At 44.5% G+C, this 14,849-nt stretch overlaps 1 long non-coding RNA gene across 1 annotated transcript in view; it reads left to right on the forward strand.

The window, feature by feature from the left end:
* LOC142669040 (uncharacterized) overlaps positions 1-14,849 on the forward strand; it is a 74,890-nt gene that overhangs the window by 6,463 nt on the left and 53,578 nt on the right. The window contains exons 2-3 of the long non-coding RNA XR_012851768.1: positions 8,697-8,794; positions 8,960-9,074. This is a non-coding gene — a long non-coding RNA (uncharacterized LOC142669040). The remainder of the gene's footprint in view (positions 1-8,696; positions 8,795-8,959; positions 9,075-14,849) is intronic.

Here is a 14,849-nt window from a genome sequence, read left to right on the forward strand (position 1 = left end):
CACCCAGTAACGTTCATCATGTGAAGAATGTCAGGCTGATCAACGGAGCATTCTCGAAGGGCCCACAGGTGAATGCTGAAGAGTCACTCAAGCCACCGGAGGATGCATCTGGAGCCACTCTCTCGCCGGGCTATGCAAGAAGACCACTTTGTCATCATAGGCAATTCGGAGACGAGCAGGGTATGCCATTGAGTATGGAATGTTTCACTCCTTAAACTTTCTTTTGAGCTCCATAAAGGTGGCGCGCTGCTTCTGGAGGTCTGCAGAAAAGTCAGGGAATATGGAAATAGTGGAATTGTTGAATTTTAATGGAGCTTTCAACCTGGACTGACGCAAAGACGTGTCTCGATCTCTGTAATTTAGAATCCCAACCAGGAATTGCCGAGGGGCTGCACCTTGAGGCGGCGGCTTAGCCGGAACACGATGTGCCCTCTCAACCACAAAGCAAGGGGAAAAGGCTGACGCCTCTAAGTTACTCTTGAGCCATTGTTCAATAAACGGTTCAGGAGTTTTGCCCTCAGATTTTTCCGGTAAGCCAATTATACGTAAATTATTACGACGCAGTCTATTTTCAAGGTCATCAGTTTTGGATTGACAAGCATCCGCCTTCCGTGTAGTAGCAGCCAGGGTAGTAGCAAGAGGACCAATCCTGTCCTCTACTTGAGAAAGTCGCCCCTCCATCTCTCTCATACAGCCTTTCAGGTTCTGCATGTTGTGACGGAGCAAACTGACATCAAGGTTTATCTCATCAATCTGGCCTGTTAAAGAAGTTTTGCAAGCATCAATGGCCGATAGAAGTTGCAATGAAACCTGACGTAACGTAGGTTTAGGCTCAGTGTCGGAATCCATGCCGCCACTCGGTCGGGCATCGTCCTCTTTATTTTTGAGGTGAGTAGATCTCGTTTTACGTGGAGAGGAATTATCTTCGTCCTGATCAGTACGAGCAAAATCTTTTAGCTTATCCACTGCAGACTGAGGTTTAGATTTACGCATGGTGCACAGTATAGCTGAAATAGGTAGGTCGCACCCCACCAATAGTGTAGCAGGAAAAGTAAGGCAGCAGATACAGTCTCCTTTTAACAGAGTATGGCACACTGGTAGGAAGTTATATATGGTAAGTAAGCTCTATAGACAAAGAACCGGGTAGGCAGGCAGTCCCAGAAAGTATAGTGAGCAGGTGAGCCAAATCAGTGACATAGATGTATAACATGCATATATGCAAAATGGCTCCGTTAGGCCGCAACTCACCACCCAGATACTGGTAACAATGGAATCTCAGGGTCTCCCCTGAGAGAAATCAAAACTGTCGTCCCCAACTGAGCCTGAGTTCTGTACCTTCACCGGCTGTCAGGGGAGACAGATAAAGAATGTTTCACCATGCGTGCCTTGCAGACACAGACAGGCCGTCATTAACCACCAGCCGCCACGAGGAACAGAAGCCCATGCAACCAGGACCACGGAGTCTGACAGAGAGGACCAAAAGACACCTGGGAGAAGCAAGAGATGTCGGGCATAAACAGTGTACCTCCGATGCAAGTGGATGCAAGTCCTTCGTTGTCTCCTAGGCTGGGTTAATATCAAGTGGAAGTGCGTCGAGTGCAGGCTGCAGCAGAACACCAGGCCGTCGTGCACTGTTTCCGTCCGCAGGGCCAACAAAGTCACCGAAGAATGTCCCCGGGTAGCCTGCGAGGGGTAGAGGTATGCCCAGAGTTTGTCTGGTCCCAGTAAAAAGATTTACCAGCCAGGATGACAGGATAATCAGCAGGAGAGGTTACGGTCCCCGGGAGCTCAGCTCAGATACGACTATCCATGCTGCTTGCTGGCCACGCCCCAAAAATAATAATAATATTTAATAATATAATATATTATTACCCCTTTAAGGACACAGTATTTTATCCTCTAATTTTGCCCACACAGTGTTTTGCGCCCTAAGTGCTATACACAGTATATTTCCCCCTGTAGTGCCCTTACACAGAATAATGTCCGCTTAGTGGCCTCCACACAGTATAATGCCCCCCTCCCCTGGCTGGCACACACACAGCCCCCCTTGTAGATAGTGCCCCCTGTAGACTGTGCCATACAGCCTCCCTGTAGACTGTGCCATAATCGCCCACCCCTCCTTGTAGACAGTGTCATACAGCCCACCACCTCCCCCTTGTAGACAGTGCTGTTCATTCCCCCACCTCCCCCTTGTAGATCGTGGCATACAACGCCCCCCACCTCCCCCATGTAGACAGCGCCATACAGAGCCGCAACTCCCCCTTGTAGATCATGCCATATAGCCCCCCACCTCCCCCATGTAGACAGTGCCATACAGCCCCTCACCTCCCCCTTGTAGACAGTGCCATACAGCCCACCCACCTCCCCATGTAGACAGTGCCCCAAACACAAAAAAATTGTAATCCTCTAGGCCCCGTTCCCAAGACGAACTGAGCTGCTCCGCGACGGGATCCTTGCGTAGGCCGGCGTGATCCTGTAGCCTAGTGCAGAGTTTCCCAACCTTTTCGGACTCGAGGCACCACTGGAAAAATAAAATTTCCTCAGGGCACCCCTACCAAAAATTGTTTCGAGAAAGACAGAAAACAGCTAAAAACAAGCACTACACTTAGAATATGTTCACACAGCGTTTTTTGTAAGGTAGAAAATATCTTCCTCAAAATTCCTTCAGGAATTTTAAGGCAGATTTTGAATTGACAGCGTTGTTTGACTTTTTTTTTTGCGTGATTCTTTAAGCCGTTGAAGCTAACGGAAAAGACGTAGGCAAAAAAAGCTCCAAACGAACGCCACAGGTATTTTCTGCCTCCTATTAACTTTAATTGGAGGTCAGCGGTGAAAACCACTTGAAGACCAACAGCCCCCCACTCACAGTAAAATGACCATTAGCCCCCCACTCACAGTAAAATGACAATCAGCCCACCACTCACAGATTCTCCTGTAGATAGTGCCACACAGCCCCATTGTAGATAGTGCCACAGAGCCCCCTTGTAGATGATAGAAACCCCCCCCCCCCTTCCTGTACATAGCGCTACTGTAGCTCCCTGAAAGAGCGGAATCCCCCTGTGGCCGAAGATTCAGCTCCTGGACGGAGCGCTTGATGACTGTCTATTTATGGACAGTGACGTCATGGGCCTCTACTGAAGTGGAATCCCCGGTCACCGCATCAGCAACGCTGTGGACGGGGATTCCGCTTCAGGAGTTGTCACTGTCCATATATGGACAGAGACATCAAGCGCTCAATCCAGGAGCGGAATCCCCAACCACACAGTGGCGCTAGCAGATAGCAGAGCTGGGAGATACCTTCCTGCTTTGCTATAGTATTCAATAGTACCTGTGTACTAATGACGCAGACACTATTGAATGTGGCGTTGCTACAGCCGTAGCAGCTGCTAGCGGTGCCGCCGGCCATGGGGGGCCCATCCCGACTGGCAGCATGGGCGTCCCCATGCCCGATGTAGCCGCTATGGCTGCTACGGGCGGAAAGGCGGATGCTGAGTCGCCGGGCCCGGGCGCTTCTGAAACTAGCAGGGGAAAGGTAGCCAGCGCAGCGCCCCCTTCCACCTGCTGGAGTGATGCACCCAGTGCAATGGCACACCGTTCTGGCCGTCCCTTTGAGGCACTATGTACAAGGGGGGTGTGGTGCTATCTACAAGGGGATGTGTGTGGCATTATCCACAAGGTGATGTGTGTGGCTCTCTCTACAAGGGGGCTGTATGTGGCGCAATCTACTGGAGGGCTGTATGTGGCGCAATCTACTGGAGGGCTGTGTGTGGCGCAATCTACAGGAGGGCTGTGTGTGGCGCAATCTAAAAGGGGGTATGGTGCTTTCTACAAGGGGGGTTGTGTGTGGCGCTATCCACAGTAGGACTGTTTGTGGCGCGATCTACAGGGGGCTGTGTGTGGCGCTATCTGCAGGGGGCAGTGTGGAGCGCCATCTACACGGGGGCTGTGTGTGGCGCTATCTACAAGTAGGCTGTGTGTGGCCCTATCTACAGGGGGGCTGTGTGTGGCCCTATCTACAGGGGGGCTGTGTGTGGCCCTATCTACAGGGGGGCTGTGTGTGGCCCTATCTACAGGGGGGCTGTGTGGAGCACCATCTAAAAGAAGCACACCATCTACAGTGTGACACTATCTGCGCTGGTATTTACGCTGCCAGTAGTGGTCAGCACATATCACCTCGCCCTAGTGATAAAGTGAGACATCACCTGCCTGTAAAAACCAGATAACCAGAGAGATACCGGCCACCATAGTGGTTGTCAGCCAAACTAGTGCAGACGTTTTTGTTTGTTTATTTGGATGCAGAAATTCTGGGAAGAAAACCACGCCCCATTAGCCACACCCATGAGATAAACCACGTCCCATAAGACACCCACCGAAGAACACACGCTAATTGTCCTTGAAATTTTTTTTAAAAAGTTCGCAACTATGTATAATCAGAACCAGAACTTTTTTTATTTTTCCGTCGATGTAGCGGAGTGAGGGCTTATTTTTTGTGGGACGAGCTGCAGTTTTTGATAATTTTATTTATTTTTTATTTATACTTTTAGAGCTGCTAGTCTTTTTTTATTTTTTAAAAATGTTTTTTACGGTGTTCACCGTGCGGGTAAATAACATTATATTGTAATCGTTCTGACTCTTACGGATGCGGTGATACCAGTTATGTTTATGTTTTTACGGTGTTCACCGTGCGGGTAAATAACATTATATTGTAATCGTTCTGACTCTTACGGATGCGGTGATACCAGTTATGTTTATGTTTTTACGGTGTTCACCGTGCGGGTAAATAACATTATATTGTAATCGTTCTGACTCTTACGGATGCGGTGATACCAGTTATGTTTATGTTTTTACGGTGTTCACCGTGCGGGTAAATAACATTATATTGTAATCGTTCTGACTCTTACGGATGCGGTGATACCAGTTATGTTTATGTTTTTACGGTGTTCACCGTGCGGGTAAATAACATTATATTGTAATCGTTCTGACTCTTACGGATGCGGTGATACCAGTTATGTTTATGTTTTTACGGTGTTCACCGTGCGGGTAAATAACATTATATTGTAATCGTTCTGACTCTTACGGATGCGGTGATACCAGTTATGTTTATGTTTTTTACGGTGTTCACCGTGCGGGTAAATAACATTATATTGTAATCGTTCTGACTCTTACGGATGCGGTGATACCAGTTATGTTTATGTTTTTACGGTGTTCACCGTGCGGGTAAATAACATTATATTGTAATCGTTCTGACTCTTACGGATGCGGTGATACCAGTTATGTTTATGTTTTTACGGTGTTCACCGTGCGGGTAAATAACATTATATTGTAATCGTTCTGACTCTTACGGATGCGGTGATACCAGTTATGTTTATGTTTTTACGGTGTTCACCGTGCGGGTAAATAACATTATATTGTAATCGTTCTGACTCTTACGGATGCGGTGATACCAGTTATGTTTATGTTTTTACGGTGTTCACCGTGCGGGTAAATAACATTATATTGTAATCGTTCTGACTCTTACGGATGCGGTGATACCAGTTATGTTTATGTTTTTACGGTGTTCACCGTGCGGGTAAATAACATTATATTGTAATCGTTCTGACTCTTACGGATGCGGTGATACCAGTTATGTTCATGTTTTTTACGGTGTTCACCGTGCGGGTAAATAACATTATATTGTAATCGTTCTGACTCTTACGGATGCGGTGATACCAGTTATGTTTATGTTTTTACGGTGTTCACCGTGCGGGTAAATAACATTATATTGTAATCGTTCTGACTCTTACGGATGCGGTGATACCAGTTATGTTTATGTTTTTACGGTGTTCACCGTGCGGGTAAATAACATTATATTGTAATCGTTCTGACTCTTACGGATGCGGTGATACCAGTTATGTTTATGTTTTTTACGGTGTTCACCGTGCGGGTAAATAACATTATATTGTAATCGTTCTGACTCTTACGGATGCGGTGATACCAGTTATGTTTATGTTTTTACGGTGTTCACCGTGCGGGTAAATAACATTATATTGTAATCGTTCTGACTCTTACGGATGCGGTGATACCAGTTATGTTTATGTTTTTTACGGTGTTCACCGTGCGGGTAAATAACATTATATTGTAATCGTTCTGACTCTTACGGATGCGGTGATACCAGTTATGTTTATGTTTTTACGGTGTTCACCGTGCGGGTAAATAACATTATATTGTAATCGTTCTGACTCTTACGGATGCGGTGATACCAGTTATGTTTATGTTTTTACGGTGTTCACCGTGCGGGTAAATAACATTATATTGTAATCGTTCTGACTCTTACGGATGCGGTGATACCAGTTATGTTTATGTTTTTACGGTGTTCACCGTGCGGGTAAATAACATTATATTGTAATCGTTCTGACTCTTACGGATGCGGTGATACCAGTTATGTTTATGTTTTTTACGTTACTTTAGAGAAAAAATGGGAAAAGGGTTTGTGGAGGTTTTTTTTACATTTTAAATTATTTTTATTCATAAATGAAAACTTTATTTTACTGTTTTTTCTAAAAAAATGTATTCCTGTTCTGGGGGACTTGAACTAGTGATGATTAGATCTCCGGTACAAATCACTGTAACACTAATGTATCGCAATATATCGTGATTAATATTAAGGGGTTTGTAGGAGCAGAAAGATGGCGGACCTTCATTGCCCCCCATGCTGCCATGACAACCGTCCATCGTGTCGCGTGGGGACGATGAGCTGTCAGGGAGGACCCCCGTCTTTCTTACAGCTTAGTTTCTGCAGTCGCTGTTGACCACAGAATCTAAGTATATAAATGGCCTTAATCACAGTTCTCTCAGGTTTCCAGCCTTTGCAGGTTTCCAGCCCAGGGTGTCAGGTGTTCCCTATGTCGGTAAATGTCCTGTTCAGGAAGGGGTTAAATGAGTAAAATACAAGTTTATACTGAATCTTATCCCACAAAACAATGTATCACTCTGCTCTGCTCCACCTGCGCTATAACATGATGATAAGAGATCACACTGCATGTGCCCTTTATATATAATGTCACCTCAGCTGCTGCAGAACCTCACAGTTCATATCAAAACACTGACTGCATAGTGTGCACCACGTCTTGTGCGATGTCAGCAGTGTCTCCCCAGTATCCGCCATGTGTCAGGTTGTCAGGAGTCAGGTCTTCATTGTCTGGGGGGGGGGAATGTCTTCATTTTACTCTTCTCATCTGAGAGATATGCCATAAATGTCTGATATATGGGGGTCCCACCTCTATGTGGAGAACAGAAAATCTACATCTTATCCGCCCCATGTGCACATACCCTTAAAGAGGCTCTGTCACCAGATTTTCAAACCCCTATCTCCTATTACAGCAGATCGGCGCTGCAATGTAGATAACAGTAACGTTTTTTTTGTTTTTTTTTAAACGAGCATTTTTGGCCAAGTTATGACCATTTTTATATTTATGCAAATGAGCCTTTCTTAAGTACAACTGGGCGTGTTTAAAGTTAAGTCTAACTGGGCGTGTATTATGTGTGTACATCGGGGCGTTTTTACTTGTTTTACTAGCTGGGCGTTGTGAATGGAAGTGTATGATGCTGACGAATCAGCATCATCCACTTCCATTCACAACGCCCAGCTAGTAAAAGAAGTAAACACACCCAGATGTACGCACACAATACACGCCGACTTGGACTTAACTTTAAACACGCCCAGTTGTACTTAAGAAAGGCTCATTTGCATAAATATAAAAATGGTCATAACTTGGCCAAAAATGCTCGTTTTTGAAAGAAAAAAAAACGTTACTGTAATCTACATTGCAGCGCCGATCTGCTGCAATACGAGATAGGGGTTTGAAAATCTGGTGACAGAGCCTCTTTAAAGTGACACGTCAGACTTGAGAAATGGTTCTGTCTTAAACAGGTCAAAAATAGGCCGTGGATTCCACTCCCAGAGGAGTCCCTGTCGTGACTGTCCATATATGGACAGAGACGTCAGGGGCTCCCTCTAGGATCACAATTCCTAGCCAAGTTGACGGCAACGCTCTGGCAAAGCATTCTGCTCCTAGTGGGAGCTTCAGTGGCGCTATCTACAGGTGCTGGGGTGCTATCTGCAGGGGTTTGGCATATAAGTTTGATTAAACTAAGGGGGAGATGTGCCGGCACTTGTGGAGAGAGCCGGCAGACAGGAAAGTGCAGCGCTGCACACATTAAACCCCTTTCCATTCTGCCAATGTTTATTTATATGACAACTGCCCGGGGCATCAGCGGTTTGAACGAATATTGCTGTATGGCCGTTGTGAAGGGGTTAATAAAAGCATATAGAAATATTGTCTATAAAGGTGTACACAGCCTTTAAGAGGCTAATAAGCATTTGACACACTGACAATTTTTTTGGGTTGCAGGGCACTCTCAAAATAGAGGCCCCTGTGTCCCGCCACTTTCATGTGTAACTGTGTCCATAGAAGGCAGATACAGGTAAATACTATGGTGGAGCAGGGAGCCAGTTACGCCCCGCCGTTCGCTCTGGTAGGGCACAGTCTCCTTTAGGCCGGCGGCTTACAAGGTGCAGGAACATCGACACCGGTAGTGAGGACCTCAACATTGTAATTCCGGCTCTGATCAGTAAACATAGAAGTGTAGAGAGAAGTGTCTGATATATAGACAGATATACAGTAGTCATGTATTCAGTCACTGTGTGTTTCCTACAGATGGATCCAGTAGGAGAAATCCACCAGAGAGATGTCCCAGTCCTCTGTATTCCCAGGACTGTCCAGAGGAAAATCACAATGTCCCAGAGAATCATCAGGTAGATGAAGCTGAGCCGTATACCAGATCTATATAGGGGGTGCGGAGCTTTTTGGTCCTGCGGTCATAGATGTGGTCATAGATTTTGGTGATTTCTTATGTTGATCTGTTAGATTCTTCGCACTCTCTGCTGTATTGTACTGAATTGTTACATATGTGAAATCAGGGGGAAGATCTGACTGATATTAAAGTGGAGGATGAAGAAGAAGAAGAGCGGGTGAGGGGCGATCAACCATATAACAGTGAAGTGGAGGAGGAAATTCCAGGAGGTGTTACCAGAGGTAAGTGATAATGAATTTAGAAAGTGAATTGGGAGGTTTGTTAAGGTGGGGTTCCTCCTTAGTTCTACATTACAGTAACACGTCAGACACTGTATTATACATAGTGCAGGACCTGAGGGAGCTGTGACTGCACATAGAAGTTCTCTACAAGGTGATCTATGAATCCGGTCATGCACTAGGCTTAGTATCAGATTTTGGAGGCACCAGCTGTGATTAACAGCCGGGATCTGAGGAAACTCCGTTTAACCACTTACTCAGAAAATTACCTATTGTTTAAATCAAGTTTTTATGTTAAAAATATTTTTAAGATTTGTTTTCTTTTAAGTCATCTTTATTTCAAAATAATCCTAAAATCTTGCATTTTTCCCTCTGGCCACTGAGTCTTATAATAGACTGATCCTTCCTGTTCTGTAGAGATCAATTCTCAGCAGACATCTCATTATCATTACAGACAGGATTACACTGACAGGTAACACCTATATATAGATATCACATGATCAGGACTGGTCTTAGGTTGGATGGCACCCTGTGCGGGACTCCCTGTTGCCGCCCCCTACACAAACCAAATATGAACCACATATATAGACACGCACATACTGGAACATATATACTGTGCATACATAGAGACAGATATTTAGACATACAGGCAATTATACATTCACACATCTGGAATATATACTTACAGGTAAATATGTAGACACACAGACACATATATATATATATATATAAATATACATACACACACACACACACACACACTGTAACATATACACACACATACACACACACAGACACACATAGATTCTCACCATCTCTCCTTGCTGACAGGATCACAGGTTTCTTGCAGGACAGGCTGCCTCTTTCTCCTTACATTTGTATACCATTGGGGATTTACAAGTCGGATCCCTGGAGGCCGGCACCCTTATGCCCTGGAGGTTTTTGTTCTACTGTGCTGCCCATACACCTTCTCTCACACATTAACTCAATGTTGCCCATTATGACTGTGAGCTACATAATGGGATTAATTACATTAATGGAGGTTCAAAATTCATAAGACCATGAGCCTCAAATCAGAAAGTGGAAGGACTTTTTATTTTTGGGGGTTTTTTTATTTTATTATTATTGTTAGCAAAGTATCGTTTTGGTATCTCAAATTGTAATTCTACACGAAGTATCGGTATCGAAGTCCAAATTCTGGTATTGTGACAATATTGTAGAAATCGCTTCTCAGCAGTCACCTCATTATCATCTCAGGCAGGATTACACTGACAGGTAACCCCTATATATAGATAACACAGGATCCACCATTTATAAGAGACTGATCCTTCCTGTTCTTTAGAGATCACTTCTCAGCAGTCATCTCTTTATCATCGCAGGCAGGATTACACTGACAGATAACCCCTATATATAGATAACACAGGATCCACCATTTATAAGAGACTGATCCTTCCTGTTCTTTAGAGATCGCTTCTCAGCAGTCCTCTCAGTATCATCACAGGCAGGATTACACTGACGGGTTACACCTATATATAGATAACACAGGATCCACCATTTATAAGAGACTGATCCTTCCTGTTCTTTAGAGATCACTTCTCAGCAGTCCTCTCAGTATCATCACAGGCAGGATTACACTGACGGGTTACACCTATATCCGATTCCTCAACATTAAAATTGCAACACCAAGGAGGAAACGTTTTGGAATTGTGGAAATCACAGGATCGATCGACATGTTAATAATATGCAAATGATAAAAAAATGGAAACAAAATATTCCAAACGCCTTGATTTATTCTGTGCCGATTATGAGCGCCAAGTGCAGAAATACACGTACGTACATGCCTTGGCATTCTATCAATGAGGTTATTAATAGCTGTTATGCCACGCTGAATGCACTTGAGCACGCAAATTATCAAGATTGGCTGTTGGCAGCTCCCTTGCATTTGCTGTCCAATGACGTCCCAGAGGTGCTAGATGGGAGACAAGTCCAAAAGACGCTGCAGGCCATGGTAGCACGTTTAGGCCACACAGGCTGCTCACAGTAGCATGAGCAACATGCAGCCTGGCATTGTTCTGTTGAAAACTGGCTTCTGGGACACTTTGGAGAAATTGCTCCACAACCAAATGAATGTAACGCCGAACTGTTCGTGTACCTGAAATGAAGACTAGAGGGGTCAGGCTACTGTACATTATGCCACCCCACACCATAATCCCGGGAGTAGGGCCGGTGTCACGTTCCCTTGTGAAGGCCTCTTCATGGCATTGCCTACGTGGTTTTCAGACCAATTTCCGGCTATCATTGTGCCCGAGACAAAAGCAGGACTCATCGCTGAAGAGGATAGACCTCCATTCCATCCTCCATTGCCGTCTTGCTGTGCACCATGATAGCCTTTGAGAGCAGTGGTGTGTAGTCAATGGCACGTCTGGCTCATAGCCCAATGTCGTTCAAATGCCTTTTGATGGTTTGTGTCGACACTGGTTGCGGCCCTAGGCTTTTTGATGTGATGTCCAATTTCACTTGCAATACAGAGTCAATCGTTATGCGCCATTCTTCCAATCAGACGATCGGTTCGTGCATATATTCGCATCCGCGCACCTCTTTCTGTCATTCCCGTTCGTTGTTTTTCTCCTAACCTCCGGGACACTCAACGTTGAACAGTGCTGACATCTCGGCCTAGGTGCGTAGCGATCTGCAGGAGTGATAAACCAATGTCTGAAGTTCAAGGATTCTGTCTCTCTCCGTTTGCGACAAGTGGCGATAACGGGCACGTCAATGAACAGGAGACATTGCACAATCATCAAATAACACTTGATCCGATTTTTGAGGTTTCATGTGGCTGAAAAACTTTGCTCTCAATCTGGCGTTCATGCCCGTCCCACATGCCACACATTGGAGCTATGTAGGTACTTGAAAATGTGATAATTTGCAGATCTTCGACACCTACTACTTCCTCGATTTGCATAACCTTATGGCTTGTCCTACTTGGTGTTGCAATTGCAATGTTGAGTGTAAAATGAAGGCCCAAAAGCCCAGTATGTACTCCTTTGTTTCTGAGGCCTGTGTTTGAGTCTAGTAGCACACTAGGGCCACATATGGGATATTTCTAAAAACCGCAGAATCTGGACAATAAATATTGAGTTGTGTTTCTCTGTTATCACTTGCTGTGTTACAAAAATAAAATGGATTCAAATTGAATTTCTGCAAAAATAATTGAATTAGTAAATTTCACCTCCACTTTGCTTTAGTTCCTGTGAAACGCCTAAAGGGTTAGAAAGCGTTGTAAATGCGGTTTTGAAATAGGGTGATTTATGGGGGTTTCTAATATATAAGCCCCTCAAAGCCTCGTCAGGACTGAACTGTTCCCTAAAAATAGACTTTTGAAATGTTATTGAAAATGTGGGAAATTGCTGCTAAACGTATAGTTATGGTTTACTGTTTTTATGATTTATTATTATTATTATTTTTAGGGGGGATTCACACGAACGTGTATTCGGTCCGTGCGGGCCGCGTGGTTTTCACGCGCCACGCAAAGACCAATACAAGTCTATGGGGCAGTACAGACAGTCCGTGCTTTTTGCGCAGCGTTTGACTGCTGCGCAAAAAACGCGACCGGTTCAATATCTCCGCGTATTTCACGCACCCATTGAAGTCAATGGGTGCGTGAAAACCACGCAGGTCGCACGGAAACACTTACGTGCGAACCGACTGAAACAGCGCACCAGCTGTCAAAAGGATGAATTTCAAACATCCAAATGGAGTGTCTTTGAGATGAACCCGGCAAAAAAATTTCCGGTACGCGACGTCAGGAGATAGTCACTGTCCAGGGTGCTGAAAGAGTTAAACTGTTTCAGCACCATGGACAGTGACTACCGATCCCAATAAACATGAACCTGTAAAAAAAACGAAGTTCTCACTTACCGATAACTCCCGGCTTCTTCCTCCAGTCTGACCTCCCGGGATGACAATTCAGTCCAAGTGACAGCTCCAACCAATCACAGGCCAAGCACAGGATGCAGCGGTCACATGGACTGCCGCGCCATCCAGGGAGGTGGGGCCCGATGTCAAGAGAGGCGTGTCACCAAGGACGCGTCACCAAGGCAACGGCCGGGAAGTTCTCGGGTAAGTACCAACTTTTTCTTTTTTTTTTAACAGGTTGCTGTATATTGTGTTCGGCATTCACTGTCGAGGGTGCTCAAAGAGTTACTGCCGATCAGTTAGCTCTTTCAGCACCTTGGACAGTGACGGGCGTCGACTAGCCTCATCTCTATGATGGCGGCTGCGCGAAAATCACGCAGCCGCGCATCATACACGGATGACACACGGAGCTGTCAAATGGTTTTTGCGCGCGCAAAACGCTGCGTTGTTTGCGCGCGCAAAAACGCAACGTCCGTCTGTATCTGCCCTTACTGTGGTGGCACAGGTTAGCAGAGGACACATGATCTGTGTGTTCCCTGCCGTTTCCCCATGTAAATCACTACAAACTGTGTTTAGGGTTTTTGTGACCGGGAACTGATAAATTCACAGTACAGGATGGAGCTGGCAGTGTGACACCCCGATCCTGCAAATGGCATTGTGTGCAGAAGCACGCTGTTCTATTAAATACAGCGCGTAAATTGACAGGCTGCAGGTGCGGGGACCAGTCTATTAGCTTGTTAATTTACGTGGTGCAGGCGGTAAGCCGTTTTAAAAAAAGACTATTTTAATTAAAAATAAAATTTTTAAAAAATTGTTCCACAATTTTTTTTAAATAAAAATTAGTCAAGAAATTATATGTACTCCAAAATGGTACCAATGAAAACTACAACTCATCCCGCAAAAAACAAGCCCTCATACAGTTCTATCTATGAAAAATATAAAAAGTTATGTATTTCGGAATGCATCAACACAAAAATGACTTTTTTTTCCATAAAACATGTTTTTATTGTGTAAAAGTAATAAAACATAAAAAAATTTATATTTGGTATTACCATAATCATGCAGACACATTGAATAAAGTAACATTTTGATGTATGGTAAAAAAAATAAATCAAAAACAAATGGTGGAATTGTGGGGGTTTTTCTTTCTTTCGTCCCAAAATGAAAAGCTAATGAAAAAATGTTATGTACCCCCAAATAGTGGCATTGAAAAATACAACTTGCCACACAAAAACAGGCGCTCCTACATTGATGGAAAAATGAAAATAATATGACTCTTGGAATGTGAGGATGAAAAATCCAAAAATGCTTGGCCCTAAAGACCTACAATAGGCAGGTTAAGGCCAACATTTTATAGGGAAGGTGTCATGATTTTTATTTATTATTATTATTATTATATTGCTTTTAATATAATGTAAAGAAATAAATTATTTATTTGTGTTGTCACTTTCTACTTTTTAATGTATTCATACTTTTACTTCTATAATTTCTCTGCCGATTTTTTTTTCCATCTCTGTATGTGTTGATTAACGACACATACAGAGATGGAATACGGCAGCACAATGCTTAGGACACAATGAACGGCTCCTGTCCATTGCCTCTGCTATCTGGCTCTGTACTGCACAGACGCAGGTCAGAGTCACACAGCAGAGAAGCTGTTTGTAGGGAGATAGCAGGCGCCATTATGAAGACCGGCTGCACTGCATGTAAGGTGTGTGTGTGTGTGTGTGTCTGTCTATCCCTTTCTCTCACAGACCCCCGCTCTCGTGACCTCCGACGGCCCCCCGTAGGGCCCCTGCCCCCTTGTCGCTAGATGTATTGTCAGTGTGGACAGTGTGCGAAGCTAAGCTTGTCAGATGTAGT

This window comes from Rhinoderma darwinii (assembly GCF_050947455.1).
Source record: "Rhinoderma darwinii isolate aRhiDar2 chromosome 1 unlocalized genomic scaffold, aRhiDar2.hap1 SUPER_1_unloc_13, whole genome shotgun sequence".
NCBI classification, from domain to species: domain Eukaryota; kingdom Metazoa; phylum Chordata; class Amphibia; order Anura; family Rhinodermatidae; genus Rhinoderma; species Rhinoderma darwinii.